At 33.7% G+C, this 20,951-nt stretch overlaps 1 protein-coding gene across 1 annotated transcript in view; it reads left to right on the plus strand.

Moving 5' to 3' along the window:
• ERBB4 (erb-b2 receptor tyrosine kinase 4) overlaps positions 1–20,951 on the plus strand; it is a 687,762-nt gene that overhangs the window by 171,289 nt on the left and 495,522 nt on the right. The window lies entirely within an intron of this gene.

Genomic DNA, 20,951 nt, shown 5'->3' on the forward strand with positions numbered 1-20,951 from the left:
AATTAGTAATTATATCACAGTGAGAGAAAGGAGTTTGAACTATTAATTTAATGTAAATTAATATGATCTATATATTTTGCATCAAAATATCTATTGACTTTGTGTGCGTTTGAGTCCACACAGTGTTGATGTTTCTTGATATTGCAATCTGAAATATTTTAGAAGTATTCCCTTAAAATATTAAGAAACAGATAAGATTAATATTGTCAGGTTATTAAAATTATATGCTTCTTTTATTTACAGTGGACATAAAATATATAATTTTAAGTTAGAAGTAGCTTCATAGTTATCTAGACATGAGCTAAAATTGGGATATTTTGGATGAAGAAAGGAGTGTTGATTATGTTATTTATTTTGAACATGATTGCTATAGAATTGATGACATAATGGTAAATGCAAATTGCTCAGAATTTATAGATTCCTTCATCAACATTTTTACCTTTTTTTCTTTCAAAGATAGTCTTCTTATTGAAGGGCAGGATATTTGACTAAATTGCTACTTGCATGGAAATAATGATAGGAGGAAGATTTTTGGAAATGGAACAGATAGAGAAAAATTGAATGATTGAAATTAGGAATCTAAAAATAACATGATCTAGTTAAAACTTGCCTAGGAAGCATTGTGTTTTCTTTGTGATTTTTCTCTGATTATATTAAAGAAAAATTGAATAAATTTATCTTCAAATTTTTATACTTAAATTATGTTATTCCAAAATATGTGCTATTTGAAGAATCTTTTCACACATAAAATTAGTCTTTAAAGAGTTCTCTTATTTATTTCCACATTAACATCAATACTATTAAAAAATTAAAAAGGAGTTATTTTGTCAAACTATGCCACATTTAAACATACCTTGTCTATTGAGTGAGCTTACACCACATCTTACTTATGATTGTGACAGTTGTTTGACTTGTTTCAATCAAAATATAACACTATTATTTAAAAAATATTACTATTCCCTAAGCTGCCAAAAAGCCTTATATTTTCCTGTGCAGCAGTAGAGATGGGTAATTAATAAATGAATAAAAGAATGATTTGAGTATTTAGAAAAAAATATGTATTTGTTCAAGAGTTATTATTAATTCATTTTTTGAATATGAGTTAATGAAAAGTACAGTAAAATAACCGGTGGAAAATTTAGACAATTTGGGAAATTTCCAGATATTTTAATATATTTATTACATAGTTGACAATTACATGCCAACGTTATTCCTAGAGATAATCTAGAATCGTTGTTCGTATTTTAGGTAATAAGATCAGGAGTGTAACTCCAATTTCGAAAATCAGAAGTTATACAGTAAGCACGACTGTGTTTGTGTGTAAGAATGTATGAGGAAGGACAGGAGACATATAACTGTTCAGCTCTTCATCAAAGAGGAATTGAAGATAAAGTTTGCTCTACAGTAATATCTTAAAGAGTTCAGTGTTCTAGGTAACCTGATTAAAGTAGCAAGCAAGCATTGGAGTTCACTTTAGGTGAGATTGTTTTCGTGTTTTGAAAAGATTTTTGTTTTATTTTGTTTGTTGATGGGCTATCCAAAGAAAATTGGTAAACTTTTTTTCCTTTTTTAATTTAATGTTATTGAAATATTAAGAGTAGGGCTACCAGGGCTGGCCTTAAGTTTAGACTTACCTTATGGAATATGAGGGGAAATAGAAAACCTGCTGAGTAGTCACATGTCTCACCACCTAACTACAGTAGTGAATTAAATTTTTAACTCAGTTCTTTCTTTCTTTCTTTATGTTTGGCTGTGTTTGGGTCTTGTTTCTGTGCGAGGGCTTTCTCTAGTTGCGGCAAGCGGGGGCAGCTCTTCATCGAGGTGTGCTGGCTTCTCACTATCGCGGCCTCTCTTGTTGCGGAGCGCAAGCTCCAGACGCACAGGCTCAGTAGTTGTGGCTCATGGGCCTAGTTGCTCCGCAATGTGTGGGATCTTCCCAGACCAGGGCTCGAACCCGTGTCCCCTGCATTGGCAGGCAGATTCTCAACCACTTTGCCATCAGGGAAGCCCTTTAACTCAGTTCTTAAGGGGCCAGCAACATCAGCATCACCTGGGAACTTGTTCTAGATATGCAGATTCGTGGGCTTCACCTGAGCACTAATGGATGAGAAATTCTGGGGATGTGACCCACCAAATTTAAGGATCCCTCCAATGATTCTGATGACTATTAAAGTTTGAGAAACAATGTTCTAATTAATTAAAGATACCAAGAAATTGTAGCAAAATATCTAGTTAATCTCTTCACACTTACTCGATCCAAATAATTTTCATTCATTTATTATCTCCTGGAAGGAAGAGAAGGAATGGTACAGAGAACAGATAAGTTTTTGATTGAATGACAAGAAATATACTCTCGACTGGTGTGAGAATGCAAATAATACACTAGCAGCCTGGATGGAAATGTGGGTATAAAAGAATTTGGAAATAAAAAAGATGCCAGGAATAAAATTTCTTCCATATTACTGTTTTGTCTAACACCAACTTTACGTAATAGTAAACCATTACAAGGACAATAATAATTTATTGAGAACTTTCCTTTTAAGCAAAATTTTCCTTTTGAGCACTTTCAGCAAGATAAATAACAAATACTAGTGTTGTAAAAAATAATTTTGAGATTGAGATTTTAAAGCTTTTTGATGTACCCATATTATGTTTCTCCTGAAATCTTTTTTTGCTGTGTTGACTTTAGACTAGTATGCCTTTATAATAGTATGTATGCCTCCTGCAAACTCTATCTTTGTGTAAAAGGGATGTTCGGTTAACATGAAGATTGTCATATATAACGGTTAATGGTTGGTTACCACTTATACATATATAAATTAACTCACCACTTTACCCATTCTAACTAACTTAACTTGATGCTCACCAAAAGCTATTCCTTGGACTATAAACATTACTACAGATCTCACTTAGATACTTTTATTTTGGATATGCCCAAAGACAAGAAACATACTTAAACATATTTTCCAGAAAGACTTGTCTTACTGCTGCCACTCACATTTCCCTGGTTCATTATGGGTGAGGTGGGGCAGAGTGGAGAAGAGGCAGGTCCCTAGACTAAGGATATGCCACACAATCCAAAATGGAATAAGGAACTTGTCATGGCAAGCTCTAGGTGCCCTGTTAACACTGGGTCATCCTTTTCTGGTCAAGAGAGAGAACATACTTCCATCAGTGTGTCTCTTCAGGCATATAATCACCTCGAGGCCACTGGGAATGACACTGCTGCATCAGAGCACAGAGCTGGACAGAGTTCATTATTACTTCCTCTTTTAAGGTCACTTGCATGTGGCTGTTGTTCTTATTAATCATTCCCAGTGATGATGTTCTGATAATTTTTTTACCAGCTCCTTCTTAGCCAAATATTCCTCTTTGAAATTCAAGCCAACATTTAATATAATATACTTACAACCTTAAGCTGATGAGCTCCTACTTGTTTAGTCACCTTTCTGGTCAAAATATAAAGGTTATTTCATTATATGGGACATAAAAACCACTGTTATTTTTCCCTTTTATAATTTATAAAATTACCTCATCTGTTAGTAATGGTGGACAGTATTATACAATTTCATCAATATATTGTAGATATGAAGGAACCTTTGAGAAGTATCTGTGTACTTATATATATTCTAGTATACATGTCCTATTTATAATGATGATAAGCCAGGTACAAATATTTTTATTCATTATTTATTTATTTATTTATGGCTGTGTTGGGTCTTTGTTGCTGCGCGCGGGCTTTCTCTAGTTGCAGCGAGTGGAGGCTACTCTTCGTTGCAGTGCGCGGGTTTCTCATTGCAGTGGCTTCTCTTGTTGCGGAGCCAGGCTCTAGTCATGCGGGCTTCAGTAGTTGCAGCACGTGGGCTCAGTAGTTGTGGCGCACAGGCTTAGCTGCTCTGCGACATGTGGGATCTTCCCGGACCAGGGATCGAACCCATGTCCCCTGATGTTAGCAGGTGGATCTTAACCACTGCACCACCAGGGAAGTCCAGTACAAATTTAATACAGGAATATGTTCATTTTTCTTAACAAATTTCACATTGAAGAATATTTGAATTTTCACCTTATGAATTATGAGAATATATCTTTTGAATGGGTGAAATTTAGGATGATACAAATACACAGTTTATATTTTCCAAGTGTTAACCAAATGTGCTGCATATTTTTAGACCTACAGATTCATATATTAATGCCTTTAATATATTATGGCTATTCTAATTGTTTGGTTAACTGTGTCACCTCAGATTATTATTTGAGATGTGGACACAAAAAAAGTAACCAAAATATAAAATGCTTAAGTTATTTTGAGAGCCCACAATAATAAGGGTGTATTAAATTTACTGAATTCTGACAGACTCAAAGTAAAGTTAAATGCTTAGTCTAGGAGATACAACATCTGAACTGATGTAACACTTGAACAGTGTCACATCTGAGCATTACATCTGAATGTCTGCCTTCAAGTATGCAAAGGCTATTAAGTAAAATAGTTCACCAGAGTAATGCAGCACCTTTTAATGTTTAAATTTCTTAACCCCCTTTGGCATTATTTGTAATGGTCAAATAATCTAATTTTGAAATAGACAGGCCACCTGTAACTGACTCAGTGTATATAAAAGAACATGGATGTGGAATCAGAAAAATCTCTGTTTAAATGTCATATCATCACATAAGAGTCCACGTCTCACTGAGATTTAGATTCTTCATTGTTAAAACTGAGAGGAAAATTCCACCTCACAGTGTTAGTTATAGGCACTAACAAAATAAAGCAGGGAACTTGTCAACCACAGTGCCTTTCACATAGAGGATGCTTAGGAAATCTTAGTTCTCTTATTGTTTTGTTTTTAGCTTTCCTTTGTGTCAATACACTGACAAAACAATTGTACCTGTTTCTGCATATTCAAATAGGTTCCTGTTGCTTCATTGGGGCTTTGACAAGTGATTTGTTTAGACAAAAAGATGCTCCAAGTTTCAGCATTTCTTCTGATACCACTTAGAAATTACTTTAGGTATAAACTCTCTTCCTCGGTGGTGAGAAGCCTGAGGCTTTTCTCTGTCTACTTTCAGTATGATTGCTGCCTTCAGTACTTCACAGCTCTTCTCTAGTCTTTCAGTGTCTCACCCCAAGCACCTGTTGCCCTAGCCCTTCATTTCAAATTCCCATCATCTTGTTTCACCCTTCATTGGCCCTGACAGTTGTCTTGACCAAGACAAGAGACATATTCATTCTAAGTTCTTTTACTGACACTAGAGTCTCTAAGCATTCTTCAGCAGCTCTGTGAAAGGTCTTAGTAATGTATGAGTGGCTTCAACCAGCCTAGTTCAGGGATTGCTGTTAAATACGATGTTTGACAAAAGTACTACCAATATTTACATAAGAAGAAGCACTCAGCATATTGTGATATCTGTAGGAAAAAAAAAAATGATTCCGAGAATACTCCTAGCTTAAAGTAAATTAGTTGGAAAATGATTTGATCAAAACTAACCTATAGTGAGAATGCTGTGAGTCGGATGAAATCAGCAAACAGTGGCGCATTCTTATGAAGGTGTCAATTTTTAGATCAGGTCCGCAATTTCTAAAATTGATACTCTAATCAGTATTTTTCAAAGAAGAATTGTTTGCTTGTCATATCAAACAGTGTATATTAACTAGAAAAGGAAAACGATAACAATATGTTTATGTGTATAAGTAAAACAGAAATATAGTTGAAAGAAAATGTTATAAATATGGGATCAGATAGTGTGACCATTTCAGCAAATTTCTAGGACTCATTCTCAGCTTTAGAGAACTGATGAGTGAATTTATGAAATTGAATGAAGGTAAAATGGGAATATCTCCTGCTATACGACTGATCAGAGGGGAGATTGTTATGGGAGAAATGAGACATGGGAAGAGGGATTTTCAAGGAACAGAACCATTTTTTCTCCACTAGTCATCATGTTTTCAATCACTAGTACTAAGAAAATCTACTCAGCCCATAAAAAGCACCCCCCTTGATTTATATCCCATTCAGTTTTCCTAAAAGGTCCCATTCTGTGAGCTACATTCTTTTTCATCGCTATAGAATCCTTAGGAAAAATTTTGGGAAAAACTAGCATTATGAGAGTCTCTCAGAAAAAGTTCCTGCTTGAGTCTTTAAACCCCTGTCATTATTCTTTCTTGTCTCTAAGATACACCAAGATCTGTATATTCCCCTCCCTAAGAGAAAGCATATATATTCTAAGAAAATATGTAAGGTCAACAAATTCCCTTATTAAAGCTCATTTGTTGAGACACCATGCTTGTTTGCTTATGACATTTAGAGATGGAGGAAAATCTTTGCTCCTCGGGGTCTTAAATGTAGTAAGAGAAATTGATTTGTTATCACCATAAGTCCATGATTTCACTCTGAGAAAAAAAGCAAAGATATCAGAATAGCTACCTCATCTTTACCCCAGGACATTAGCTTTGCCAGGCGTGCAGATACTCAACTGAATAGAGTCGGCAAATTCTCTGCATCACTCCCAGTCACCAAACAACATTGGGGCCAGAAGCATTGCTTCATGGCACATCAGAACTCGAGAAGCAGTGTAAGTGGTATTTGGGGATAGCCTGCAACTGTATTTGAGCGGGAATAAAGAATGTGTGGAGTCTTTGACAAGTTTAGTTAGAGGAGGCAGCCCCAAGCTTGGCAGACCCTAAAACTCTCAGCCAGAGATAAGAAATGAGGCTACATGTTGTTCTCTTCCCATGTTTACCAAAGGCATGATACTGATAATTTCCCATGTTGTCATGGAGTTTCAACTTCACAAAATGCTTTCAAGGTTCCTTTTCTTTGTTTCACACACAGCTGGAGAGTATCTTTATTGTAATTTTACATCTAGGAAATGAGGCTTAAAGTGTTGTGGCTAATAAGGGCACCTTATTCTAGAATCTAGACCTATTTTTCATCTCTTCATATTGTGCCATTGCTAAGAAATGTTTAGGACAATTTCTCTAGGTGAGGCCATAGTCAGTGAAATATTAAAATGGCTGTAAACATAAACAATCCAAACTTTAAACAGCAGACATGAAGGTTGTGTTTTAGAAAGAACTTCCTGATTTTAATTGTTGTATAATACTTTAATACATCATGAATGTATGTACGGGAAATGGTGGTAAGTTGACAGTAAAATACAAGCAAACACATAAAATGACAATACGATAAATACTGGATATGACTTTAAAGTATCAGACCTATTAACTAATTTCATAGCTACTGCCATTCTACTACAGCTTTTTTTTTTTTTTTGCGGTACACGGGCCTCTCATTGTTGTGGCGTCTCCCGTTGTGGAGCACAGGCTCCGGATGCGCAGGCTCCGGACGCGCAGGCTCAGCGGCCGTGGCTCACAGGCCCAGTTGCTCTACGGCATGTGGGATCTTCCCGGACCGGGGCACGAACCCGTGTCCCCTACATCGGCAGGCGGACTCTCAACCACTGCGCCACCAGGGAAGCCCCTCTACTACAGCTTTTTAAAACTCGAAGTTACTGAATTCAGCCATAACTCAAATGTTTATTAATAGACTCCGTTTTACTGGTAAAGTTAAGGATTCTTTTGGAAAATGATGTCAATTCAAATATTTGTTAGCTTTGTTTTCTTCCACTTTTATATTCAAGACATTGTACTGAGACATGAACTATTCCAAATTATCTCTACCTGTTTTCTCTCAGTAAATATTATATTTCTGACAAATATTTACCCACCAACTGCAATGTGAATGTATTTTCCCCAATTATTATATTATTATTTTTTACTCAAGCATCTCTGTGGAGTTAAGTGCCTTCATTTTAATCTGTTTTACCTTCTAAAGCAGCACTGTCCAATAGAACTTTCTGTGATGATAGAAACATTCAGTCTGTGCTCCATAATTGAGTAGCCATTAGCCAAATGTAACTACTGAGAACTTGAAAGGTGGCTAGTGCGATGAAGGAAATTAATTTTTAATTTTATCTAATGTAGTTTATTTAAATTTAAATAGCCAAATGTGGTTAGTGGCAGTCATATTAGATAGTGAAGCATTAAAGGACAGCATATTTTACTGAACCCAACGCAGGAGGCAATTAAATTTACAAGCCTGGAGAATCAGAGCACAGGCTCTGAATCCGGACCTCCTCCGTTGAAATCCTTTTTTGAGGCAAGTGATTCAATGTTTTGAGGCTTGATTTCCTCTTCAACTGAGTGTAATGAGAACACTTAGTTCATAAGACAGTTGTGAAAGTTGAATTATAAACTACATATAGCATTAAATGCAGTTCCTGAAATAGATGTCATTCATTATTACTTGAGAAGAAGAATGCTTTTGGTCCAAATAATAGAAACAGTCTATTTTTACAACCATTGAAAGCATGTTTGACTTATATAATCAAATTGTAAGTTATAAAAGGTGTCATTTGTGATTTAGGACCTAACCATATTATATTTGAGTAAGCTGGGTTCTGGAGGTCGTGCTTTGCTTCTTAATATGCTTTAAACTGCTAATTACTATGACTTTAGATTTCTGTTTGTCAGAAATCTGACTTTTTATAAATGAGATTTTTATTCTCCCTTTCAGTTCCCACAGTGTAAGCATCTAGTTATAAGTAGGTCCCTATGTCTATTTCTTAAATAAGTTCATTGAAAAAGTTAAGGACTAGGAGATTTTAATGACTTTTACAGCTAAGAAACTATATTGAAAAGTCTGCTGAGAATTATTTCTGGCACAGACAATGCCCATATCTTTAGGATATTCCAGTTTATGTTGAAAGTTTTTCTTTGTTACATAATATTTATTTAATAACAGATAACAAAAGAAACTCTTCTATGAAACATTTTATCAAATAGGTAACTACGATATTTCATCAAATTTAAGTCATTATTAATTTTGAAAAAATATTTTTGGCCATTGTTTGCACGCCACACTAAAAAAGAGAAAAAGTAAAATCCCAGCATAAATGTAAATGATTGTATGAAAAATTGAGATCTTAGCAATATTAAATATGAAAATTGTATGCATTTTAGAATTGATAAATTAATAATATATAAAGAAAATAGAGATACAACAAACCTCTTATTATTTTCTGTATCATAGCACAATAGCTCTTCTTGTAATGGTAAAACTACTGTGGAAGTATTTGAAACAAGTTGCAATAGAAATGGCCAATATTTCATAAACGATGAATGGCATTTTCCATTTATCTGTATCTATCAGAGAATAGGTAAAAGTGAATTTGCATGGCTTAACACCTTTTGATGTAATAAACATTACTAAACAGGAAATTTGAATTATTGTTTCTTTTGTTCCTGGATATAATTGGCTTATTGACTGTACTGGCAAAAGAGAAGGAAATAATTTCAAAGGTAAAAAAAAAAATCATTTATTCTAGGAATGTCCCTTAAACATTCCTCTCTTAGTAATGCATATCAGTTAGATTATTATAAGATATATGACAGAAAAGAAGATCTTTTCACTTGTATCTTTTTGACCAGTCTACTTGGAAGTTCAGTGCAATGCTTTTCTCTGTTATTCTACCTCTCATAGTATTTTACCCTTCTCCTACTCTTCATACTTTATGGCCCATTTTGTGAAATATATTTTATACTTTCTAACTATAATTCTATTGTAAGCTAAGTCAGATTGTTTTGGTTATTAAATCATAATAACCATAACAATTTTGAGGAATACCTGCAGGGAAAAGTGAAGAAAAATGATAATCCATAACCTTTTTCTTCCTTCTAAGACCATTCAATTCACACAATTTCATTTGCGCTGTGATGCAAATTAGAGGTTTGATTTTTGTGGTATCAGTAATGTGGAAAAAAGCTGATATCAGAAAGAGCATTTTTGATTTTTCAATCTGCTATGAAATAAAGGGACTTCAAACTTTAATTAGATATTTTAATGGCATTTAATGAGCATATTCTGGCAATTATTGACAAAATATCTATTTCAATTTTAATGGTTCCCAAATCCTCTAAACACTCTGCTTTAATGTTTGGTGGGTTGGTTCTATATTATGTAGAATTATACATCTGGTGATGTCTCATCAAGAATCCTACTATAAATTCTGCTCGCTTCTAAACTATAATTTCACTAAAATTCTTTTAGTCTTTGTGTCTTTGTTTTTAACTATACCTGCCCCTTTTAGCATAATAAATCTAGGAAACAAAATATCTATATGGCATAATAAATCCAAGGATGTATGTACTACTATTACTATTATTATTAGCAATAATAATAATGATGACATCCATAATTAATAAGCATTTACTATATATGTTACTGGTTTATAAATATTGTCTCTCTTCATCCTTATGATAAAACTCCAATTAGTAGGTTACTGTGGTTATTAACATTTTGAAGATGAAGAAACTGCAGTTTTCAAATATTAAGCAACATGCCACAGAGCTCACAATAATCTATGGGGTTCAGATTTGAAGCCAGGTGGTATAATTCCAGATTTTCCTTTATCACCATGCTATAGAGATTCTGAGAAGGAAGGAGGTCATGTGACACTGAACTTTTATCATCTTCTGCTATGTGTGAATGAATGGAGAATCTGTGAAGTTACTTATATGGTCCAGGTCATACTCCTCATTCAATCTTTCTTTCTTCTATTTCCTAATGAGGCTTTGCTTAGTGTAGATACCTTACTTAAGAAGTTAAATTATTGTAAAAAAGATGCAGACTGCATAAGTAGATTGAATTATTTCTCACAATATTGAAAAACATTTCTGCAGGCTATTTAGGTTTATTCCTACAGATATTAGGAACGAAAATGATGGAGTGTACTAACAGAATTAAGTGAAGTGCCCTAATTGGGAAATGGCCTGATAACCTTTTCTAAAATTAACACTAGAATTAAAAACAAAAACAGATAAACAAGTGTATTTTGTGTGTGTTTTATTTTGTTTTGATTTAGCTCTAGAGGTTGTACATTTGGTCAAGGTATGTTTTTTGATCCTTGTCTTAGTCTAGTGCTCTTTCTACTATATTATTCCAAAAATGATTTTATTTAAGGTATTAGAGAGAGGGAGTTAACAATTTTTAAGTTTTTTTAAAAATATATTTCAATCTATATGTGCTTAGGTATGAATTCTCATTCACTAAAGGGAAGAAAATTAAACAAAAGTAATTCTAGAGTTCATGTATGACTCAGTTGTAATCCAAATTCACCACCTATCTACAAAATACTATGAAATTTGACATGTGCTTTATAGTGTCATTCAAAGAATACTGTTTAGTATGTTTTGCAATGAAAAGATGGAAGAGATAATGAAGTAGTTAGTACTTGGCATACCTATAAATATATCTTTTACCTAACCTAAGTAGAAAAGTGAAATGAAGCAAGAAGCAGCCTATGTCACAGCTATCACTTTTCACATAGTGAATGCGTGGCTGAATTTCACACCTATGCATTACATTGTCATTTCATGTATTTAGAAATTACATATCATAATGATAAATCTTTGCAATTAAAATTGTATCATGCTTCAAATGCAGGCCTATGGTGTTCACAGAAAGGGATGGGTCAAGAATTAGTGTCTTGGCTCAAGTGCCTCTTAAAAATTAAGAAAATCTAACTATCACTTGCATAAAATAAATACATCAGAGGTCACAAAATAGGTTAGCAACTCCTTTTCATTGAAGATTATCTGCATAATTTAAGTAGCTATTCAACTGTTTTATGTATTTAATACATATTACTATGGCAGTGACTTATATTACATTTGGTTATTATTAAATATAAAATATTTTTAAAAATGTTTAAAACTGAATAGAATTTGTTGAGCCATTTCATTCAATTTTGATGTCTGATTTAAATTTAAATCAGGGGGAGATTTAGTGTATCTTTTCAGTTCATTTACATTTAATTCATTAAAATATGACTTAGTAAGTTATTCAATACTAGAGAATACTTTGAAACATTTTCCTTCTGAATCACAAACTCTTAGATTTTTAAAGAAGAGGTAAAGAGGAATATATAATTTTCAAATTAATAGAAATCAAAGGTTCAAAAATAGTGTATTTCTAAATTTCACATATATAGATAAACATAAAATGATGGCACCCAAAGTGGTTTCTGTTCTGCAGAACATTTCTAATTAAAATTGCAACTAATTAAGTCAACTAGTTTGTAAAGTTGAAAATGTCCTGTGAACAAGATGCAATAAAATCAGTGAAATACAGAGAACATACAAAGTTGAAAATCCATACATATCTATGACGTGTTTTATAAGAGCCAACTCTGATTGTTGCAGTTTATAGTTCTCTGATTAGCACTTCACCCGTGAAAAAATGAAAAACAATCACAGAGAATTAAGTAGCTTTTGTTGTACCCAAGACATACTCTGAGATTTGGGCGTAAAGTCAGGAATAGTTTTGGGGAGGGCAAAGTATTAAAAATAGAGTTCAGAAGTAAAATGATTGAAAAATTCTTGATCCAGAAATGAAACTTTTTCCTGATAATGTTGATTTATGATCAAAATTAAAATCTAGTTTATGTCATTTAGATGAGAAGGCATGTTTCTAGATTATGAAAATGATATTTCCAACACACTCTCCTCTAGTCCCGGCAGCTTGAAATAGTAAAACAAACCTGATTTTTAAAAACTGTTAAATGTGAAATTTCATACTTGCACCGCAACTAACACGGGAAACGTCAAAATCATTTAAGTCCTGTGCCTCAGTTTCCTCATCTGAAAATGAGAACTGAATGAAAGAATGCATCCAAACTGCCTACCATAGTGATTAACACAAAATATATGTTAGTTCCCTTCCTGTTTCCTCCTTCTTTATATAGTCCTCAATGGAGTGGTAGTATTTAAGAGTATTAACTTTTTAGTTAATCCTTTCCACATCTCTATGATGTGTTCTGTATTGGTTCTTTATTGACAGATGTATTTGATTTTAGTAAAGCCTAACCTCACTAGCAAACAGAAGATTCATATTTTCTTCCCACTTGTACCTTAGATATATCACCTAATACCTCTTGCACTGAGTTTTTAATTACAAAATAGAAATTTTTGGTTTGTTTTTAGTTTTCTTTCTTTTCTTTCTTTTTCTTTTTTTTTTTTAATCACATGATGATATCTTCCTGCTGCCTACCATCCTGGAAATGTTCTAAGGCAAAGTGTGAGTCACATTTTCTTAGTGCTCAATTTCCTTTCTTAGAACAAGTGAGGGCCTGACATTAACCCTCCCAAATCAGCAGAGAATGATATTGTATTTTTATTTTCTGAACACTTGGGAACTGAAGTTCAAGCTTTTAATTAAAAATGCAACTCCATGTGGGTATCTAGGGACTTTATTAGGATTTAATTGTTCATTGTCTATTTATTTCCTAGCATAGTCCTAACAATGTGCTGTAGCAATAGTATCCACATGCATTTACATTTAGCTGTATGTCATTAAAGGTTGACCCACTGTTCTTTTAATAAATTGTTTTACTTCTCTGCTAAGTCTGTGAAACATCAGAAAAACAACAATGACAACAACAAAACAAAAATTGTGAATGACTTTTCGAGAGAAAAAGAAAAGAACATAAGCTGAGCAACTAAACCAATTTAGTTGATTTTTAAATACTGAGTTTAAGCCAAGGTTTCCCAGTGGTGCCAAGCAAATCGTATTCATTTTTGTTCATTTCTTAATTTCTTAGTTCCTCTCAAAGTATTCAAATGTCTCTGCTGGGTAGAGCTACCCATTCAGCTAAGAATTCTTTTCCCCAGAGATTGCTTTTATACTGTACCTGAAACACATTAATCATTGCTTTCTTTTAAATCCCATTACACAAGAAAGAATGGGATTTGAATGCCTAGATATCTCATGCTTTGTTCTAAATAAGCAGAAACAATACAAAGTATATTTTTCACTTCTCCCTACTTACTGAACTTGCAGTAAGGATATTTTGATGACTTATTTTAAAAAGCTAAGATCAATTTTAAAAGATATTTTTTGGGTTTTTAAAAAATAATTAAAACACCTACTTATTGTTTGCTTGAGAACTTGAAGGTCTAGAGAAAAGGCAGGCTGGTGCTGATAGTGTTTTGGGAGCTCAATTGTTATAGCACGCCTGGGGCTCTCTGTCAGTGTGTGAAACAGAAATGAACCATGTGCTGTCAAAACAGTGGAGATGTGACAAAACTGCAGAGAGGCAGCTTGGTTTCTAGACTCAGTGACCACATGAAGCTCAAGGGTTATGCTCTAAATTAGTCTTTACTCCAAAGATAAAGGCTTAGGAAAACCTTCTTAAAGAGTTTCACGTACGTTTGTAGATTTATATCATGTTTGTAGGTACCTTTTACCCCATAAGTAAGGCAGAGTTTCTGAGACTTAAAATTGAAAAGTGGTAGTATATAAAATATTACTCATTATGTTAGATTACAGAATCAGCTTTCTGTAAAACAATTGTAATAATACATTCATACAAGTGAACAGGTTGTATCTATGTCAAAGTCTTAAAAAGAAAAATAAACAGACACATACCTGAAATAAGCAAAAGATAAATTAGAAGAGCAAAGAGAGGAACAGAAAAATAGGCTTATAACTAGATAACAGAAAAAGAGGATATCTATCTATGTAAATAGATAGATAGATAGATAGATATAGATCACATATATCTCTCTCCAAGTAAATATAAAATACATATATGTATATGTGTATATGCATTAATATGCACACAGATACAGATATTCATGCATTTGTGCATGTATATTTTCTAACTATGATGCATAACCATGCATATTGTGGTATTGTTGACACATATCCAAGGAATACCGTAATTAACTTGTTATAATCCTAGTTTTCTAATCATAGTCTGGAATAATATTTGTCTTCCAAGAACTCATTTTCATATAAAATCAATCTAATAGAAAGTAGTATGGAACTCAGTACACTGAATGGCAAATGAGTAATTCATATATGTTTATATCTATCAACATGGCACTGAAACCTTTTGTGTGTCTTGGGAAATGTGCCCACAGGCTGAAATGAATGTACAAAGGCATCACATGGGGAGAAGATGCTGGAGGGGTTTTATTTGATGTTTTCAAACTGCTCTAGGGTCTGTCTTGCAAGAACCCTTTTGGTTTTCTTTTTTATGTTTTAAAACACATGGCTTTCTTTTGAAATACTCTGCCAAAAGAAAAAGAGTAAATTACAAATGAACTATGCAATCATATTCTCCTCTCTTTCTTTCTCTCCCCTCTCTCCCTATCTCTGTCACACACACCTTTCTCTGTGTCTCTCACACCCACCCCCCCCCCACACACACTCATTCTGAAGATAAACATTCCACTTCTGTATGTGTATCTACAGAGATAGATGCCACAGTCAACAGTCAGGATTTGAGAAATCACATACCTAGAATCTGAGATCACAGACTGTATTAACTGAGGGCAAAGTACAGAAAGATGACACTGAGTTGAGTACCTATTACATGCACCTAAGTTTTCTTTTTGTCTGTTTATTAGTTTGTGTATTTATTTATTTAAAGCTATTAGAAGATTGACACTTTTCTCCCACTAAAGGGGACAATTAAAAGTGCTTTCACCCTTGTTCTCTTAAATAAAGTTTGAAACTAGGCTTCCAGTCACTCTAAATTTATACCCAAGGCATTGTTTTAGGAACTATAGATTAGGAAGAAGTGTTCTGCTAAACGTATTTTCAATATGCCACGTAAAGATATTTTTTATTTAAAAAATAAAAACTTAACCAAAAATTCAAACTTTCTCTAAGTGATTCAAGTAATTACTTCCTTGAAAGGCAACAAAACATAGGTTTGATGTCATATTAATATCATTTTCTTATCATGAGCCCTTCATTATTAACTCTTAAACTAAAGCTGACCAGTCATGGGAAGCCTCATATAACTATTCAGAATACTGAGCTTGCAAAGAATGAGTACATCTTGAAGCCTTCATGGTAAGAGGCATGCTCTTTTTCCTCCCAGGAAGAAAACATGCTACTAAACCTCTGTTTGCACAGAAAAGTTTTTTTTAAAGAAGAGTTTATGTTGCTCTGTGGTTTAGACGTCAGAGCTCTTTAACCAGGGGGAGCCCCCAGGCTGGCACTTGATAACGGTGAACAAACAGGCACAGTCCTCTGGTTTTCACATTACGGGCTTCTCCACATGACAGTGACGGTTGTGTTCCCAGGGTTGGGTGGTAGAGGGGTTGGCTTTGCTGAGAACAAACCCACTCTTTATAAAAGGTTACAGTTATTATTCTCAGGGAAAATTCAAAAATATAATTCTACATACAGATGAAGTTCAGGGCAGGAAATTTAACAAGATTTTTTTCACTCTTGAGGCCAGGGTCTCAGTGAAATTTAACAAATCATCAGCGCCCTGCCTCTGTCCTTAGTGAATCTTTCTTGCTGCTATTGGGATTGTGTGAATATTCTAGGTGTGTGACCCATGTTAAATGGTGTTGTTTCTGAGCAGACCTGTTCCTGAATTTCAGGAGGATAGAAGACTTCTTCTTTGAGTGCCTTAGAATTATATGATAAATGAGTGTTTTTTTCCCTTCTTCTTTGAGTGCCTTAGAATTATATGATAAATGAGTGTCACTGATGTACTACTGTATGCATTATAAAAGAAGATTGAATTATTTTTTTAATAAAAGACATTACATAGTTAGTGCTAGAAATAGTAAATACTGTAAGAGAATACATAGTAAACACTGTTTTTAGTATCCGTGTAAATGCTAAAGATTACAGAAGAAAATACTATTGTATTTTTCCAACAGTTATGCTGATTAAGTAGTATTTACATTCCTTATACAGATAATTAATTTACTTAATTTACAGATAAGGAAAACTAATCAACCAATCAATAAACTGAGGCGCAGAGAGGAAAAATGACTTTTCAAAGGGCACAGGGTTAGAGCCATATGTGGAATCTGATTGTTTTGAACTTTGCCTAGTGGTTTTATTTTCCTCACTCTACACTGGTATTTTCCAGAATCTAAAGCTAATATGGTTGTCATGCTTTTTTGCTTGAAGGCATTTTGTTGATGTGCAGTCAGATAATTGTCTCTGTTTACTTTAGAATCTCATTATTTACATAAACGGGGCAGTAGATAAGCCATTCTCATTATTTCAGAAGCCAGAAGTAAAAACAAATGTCCTTTCCATTGCTTTGGTGGTAGTACTGTACCTCTGTGTTCTGAAAAAGTGTAGTGCCTATTTCTTCTAAGTAATGAAATGAGGCTAAATATAGATAGATAGATACATAGATAGTTTAATGGACAGAACATATCCACATTATATTTAAATTTTCACAGTAACAAGTCATTTGTTTTAGCTTATTAAAAACTTTGTATCTATGGCCAGGAATTTATTTTCAAAACTCTGCACAATGTGCTTTGACCAATAAGTCGCTGTTTCTACTTTGCCCTCCACCATTCTGTCTTCTAGAACCTAAACCTATCAATAATTGTAGCACTTATGTTAAGAGATATAACTTAATCAAGTCCTGCTTGTAGTCATTACAATTGTATAATGAATCCCAAAATCACCACTATTAAAATTTTGTATCCCATTTAGCTTGAAGTCCATGTTCTCGTAAAGAAAGTAGCTTGACTTTCTCATGTGTGGCTTATGAAATTTTGCTCATTACATTAGAGTAACAGCCAGTATTTGTAGGTCTCATATATTAGTATACAATGTCATAGATTAATATCACATTGAACCAGTATATCTTAGGATAGAACAGCTCCTATTTTATGGATGAAATTAATAAGCAGTGACTAAAAGAGTGGGTTAGGAAATGTCTGGGACTCTGGTCAAAGAAGGCATAGCTGTGTGGATGATGATATAAGGGGCACCCATGGAACAAAATAAGGGTATCAGTTACCTGGACATGAATCTGGATTGAATTTAGAGAACATGTACCAAAATAAAAAAAGTATAGGTAGGGATGATATAAACACAAAAGTGAATTTTTTCCCAGTTCTTAGTTTTGTGGGTTGGGTGAGTTGAATGGTATGTGAAAGACTTGTAGTAGCAGTTGTGTAATCATACTCTTCTGTTTAGCAAGTCTTTAGGCAGTATGTATGAATCATTAGAAAAGGGAATTTTATGAAAGAACAATGGATTAAATTCATTACTGAGATGAAAGGGGTTAATGTCTGTAAAATTCCATTCATGGTACCTGGAACTCAACTGCCTGAATTCCAGATGACTCTATGAAGTAGCAGCCCCTATCTGCTATCACAAGTCTTTGCTCACCAATCAGGAATAGCCCTTACATACCCTTGACATAAGTAGTACATAAATACTTCTTAGATTTATATGAGCAAGACATTTCTAACTCTATATGTTTGGGCCATTATGCATTTTGAGTCTTCTTATGACAGCAGCTAATGTTACCCTAACTAATTCTGAGGCTATATAAGAAAGAAAAAACTTATGTAGTAAAACTTCTGACACTAGAGCAGTGGTGTACCAAGGGTGGACTTGTGACAATTCTCCACCTTGGGTACAGCATAAGGGGTACATTGTTGAGAATGTGAAACAATAATAAAAGCCAATCTTTTAAATTATTACCATAGACCATGAATTATAACTATGTTAGTTATAAAATACACCTTAGTAAAAAAAATTCTTTTATCATTCTAAATTCTAAAAAAAAAAAAATGCTGTGGTTACTCTTGAGTTTTTAAAATACATGTGCAAGCTTCAAATCAACACATTTTAATTGTATATCCTTTAACAAACTTTGGTTTACATGGAAGTTAATTTGGAAAATCCTAATTCTACAATTGACCCTCTCCATACAGAGACTCAGCTACACACTTTAGTTTGGAGAATAAGTTTGTTCAAAATGATTTAAAATTGTTCTGCACAGTTCATGTGACCAACTCATCTGTCATTACATATCACTGTGTTTAATCCCTGTGCATATGTGTGTATTACTTACACCTGTAGTTTCAAAAAAATAACAATAATAGGAATGGTACATGATTATAAAGGTGAAGCAATAGAACTTGAGTTATTTCAAGTCTATTATTATATGTGATTGCTTCAGGTCCTTTGTGTTTAAATTTTAAACTAGTAAAGCATTGCAAGCTATAAGATTAATACTTTGTTTAGTAACTAGCAAATTTTAGTTCACATGTGAAATAATTTTTACTGATTTTGAATAATATCTTACAAATTAAATTTTATTTTTCAATATGTATGAATTATTTTAAACCAAATAACAAATCATGAGCATAATGATTACCACATGATTATTAGTGAACATAATTTTGTCATATAAAGAAGGTATTTGCTCAAGGTATGGAATACATTAGGTATGCCACTGCAATAAAATATATTTTTCCCACTTGGATGCATTCTTTAAGTTCTACTACAAAATAAATAATGACAAATAAGTAAAACACCTAAAATCAAATGCATATTACAGTAAAGTACATACTAGTAATAGTCCACATTTGTGTCATTTGTTTCTATGGGGGACTGGATGAGAGCATGTGGGTGTAGCTTTATAACCATTGTTTTGTTGGGAAAATACATCTAAAAGCATGTTCAATTAAACACTGGCTAGTATTACCATTTTAAAATGTAAAAGCAGTAATATAAGATGTAGTTAAACAATCGTGGCTTAACATCCAGCTTGGCCGTACTTTCAGCATCATTAAATTCTAGAGCTTGACTTCCACTTTCCACAATAACCATGTTTATAGATAAGGTAGCAGTGGCTCAGAGTTAAAACTGTTTGCTGAGTCACTTAGCTTGCTCTCAAAATAATTAAATTGGTATTCCAGATTTTCTGCCTTCAAAGTACATAACCTAGCACTGCATGACTCATAATAAATTTCATAAACGTCACCTTTAAAGCATAGCTTACTTGCTTCTTCCACTCCACCTCAGGTAATCTGGGCTATTAGGCAGACCGCTTGCAATGAAACAGGTGCCCAGTAAATATTTGTTGAAAATTTATAAATTGTGATCTAAAAGAGCTAGATAAATTGGCCTGCATATTGCTCCTTTGCCATCTAGAAAAGACTGTAATCCATTTCTATTGATTCTTCGCTGAGAACATTCCACAAAATCATTTGCCATTGAAGAGAACATATTTAAGAGACAGAAGTAGGTACCTTGACATGCCCAATATTCTATTACCATATGTACATACTATTTTTTTTTCAATTTAGGCTATTTCCCTAATACATTTTGAAGTTCCTAAACCTTCCGTGATTAAGGAGAAAAGACTACAGGCCAGGGGCAGCCTAGCCATGCAGGTTTCATCAGCTTTGGTAACCAAACTGCAAAGTGTTCTCTACCCACAGGATCAGCTTGTTTTCACTTTTTGAAAATGCATTTTATTTTGTATAACAGATAGGTTCATTCAAAACATGCTCCAAGGACTTATTTTTTTTAATTAATTTATTTTTTTTTACAGCAGGTTCTTAGTTATCTATTTTATCCATATTGTATATGGATAAAATATAACGTATATACGTCAATCCCAGTCTCTCAATTCATTCCACCACCATCACGCTCCCCGCCCCCACTTCCCCCCCTTGATGTCCATACGTTTGTTCTCTACATCTGTGTCTCTATTTCTGCCTTGCAAACCAGTTCATCTGTACCATTTTTCTAGATTCCACATATATATGCATTAATATACAAGATTTGTCTTTCTTTCTGACTTACTTCAATCTGTATGACAGTCTCTAGGTCCATCCATGTCTCTACAAATGACCCAATTTTGTTCCTTTTGTTCCTGAGTAATATTCCATTGTATATATGTACCACATCTTCTTCATGCATTCGTCTGTCGATGGGCATTTAGGTTGCTTCTGTGAAGCAGAAATTGTAAATAGTGGCTATTGTAAATAGTGTTGCAATGAACATTGGGGTGCATGTGTCTTTTTGAATTATAGATTTCTGTGGGTATATGCCCAGCAGTGAGATTTCTGGGTCATATGGTAATTCTATTTTTAGTTT

Source organism: Grampus griseus (genome assembly GCF_964374135.1).
Source record: "Grampus griseus genome assembly, chromosome: 7".
NCBI classification, from domain to species: domain Eukaryota; kingdom Metazoa; phylum Chordata; class Mammalia; order Artiodactyla; family Delphinidae; genus Grampus; species Grampus griseus.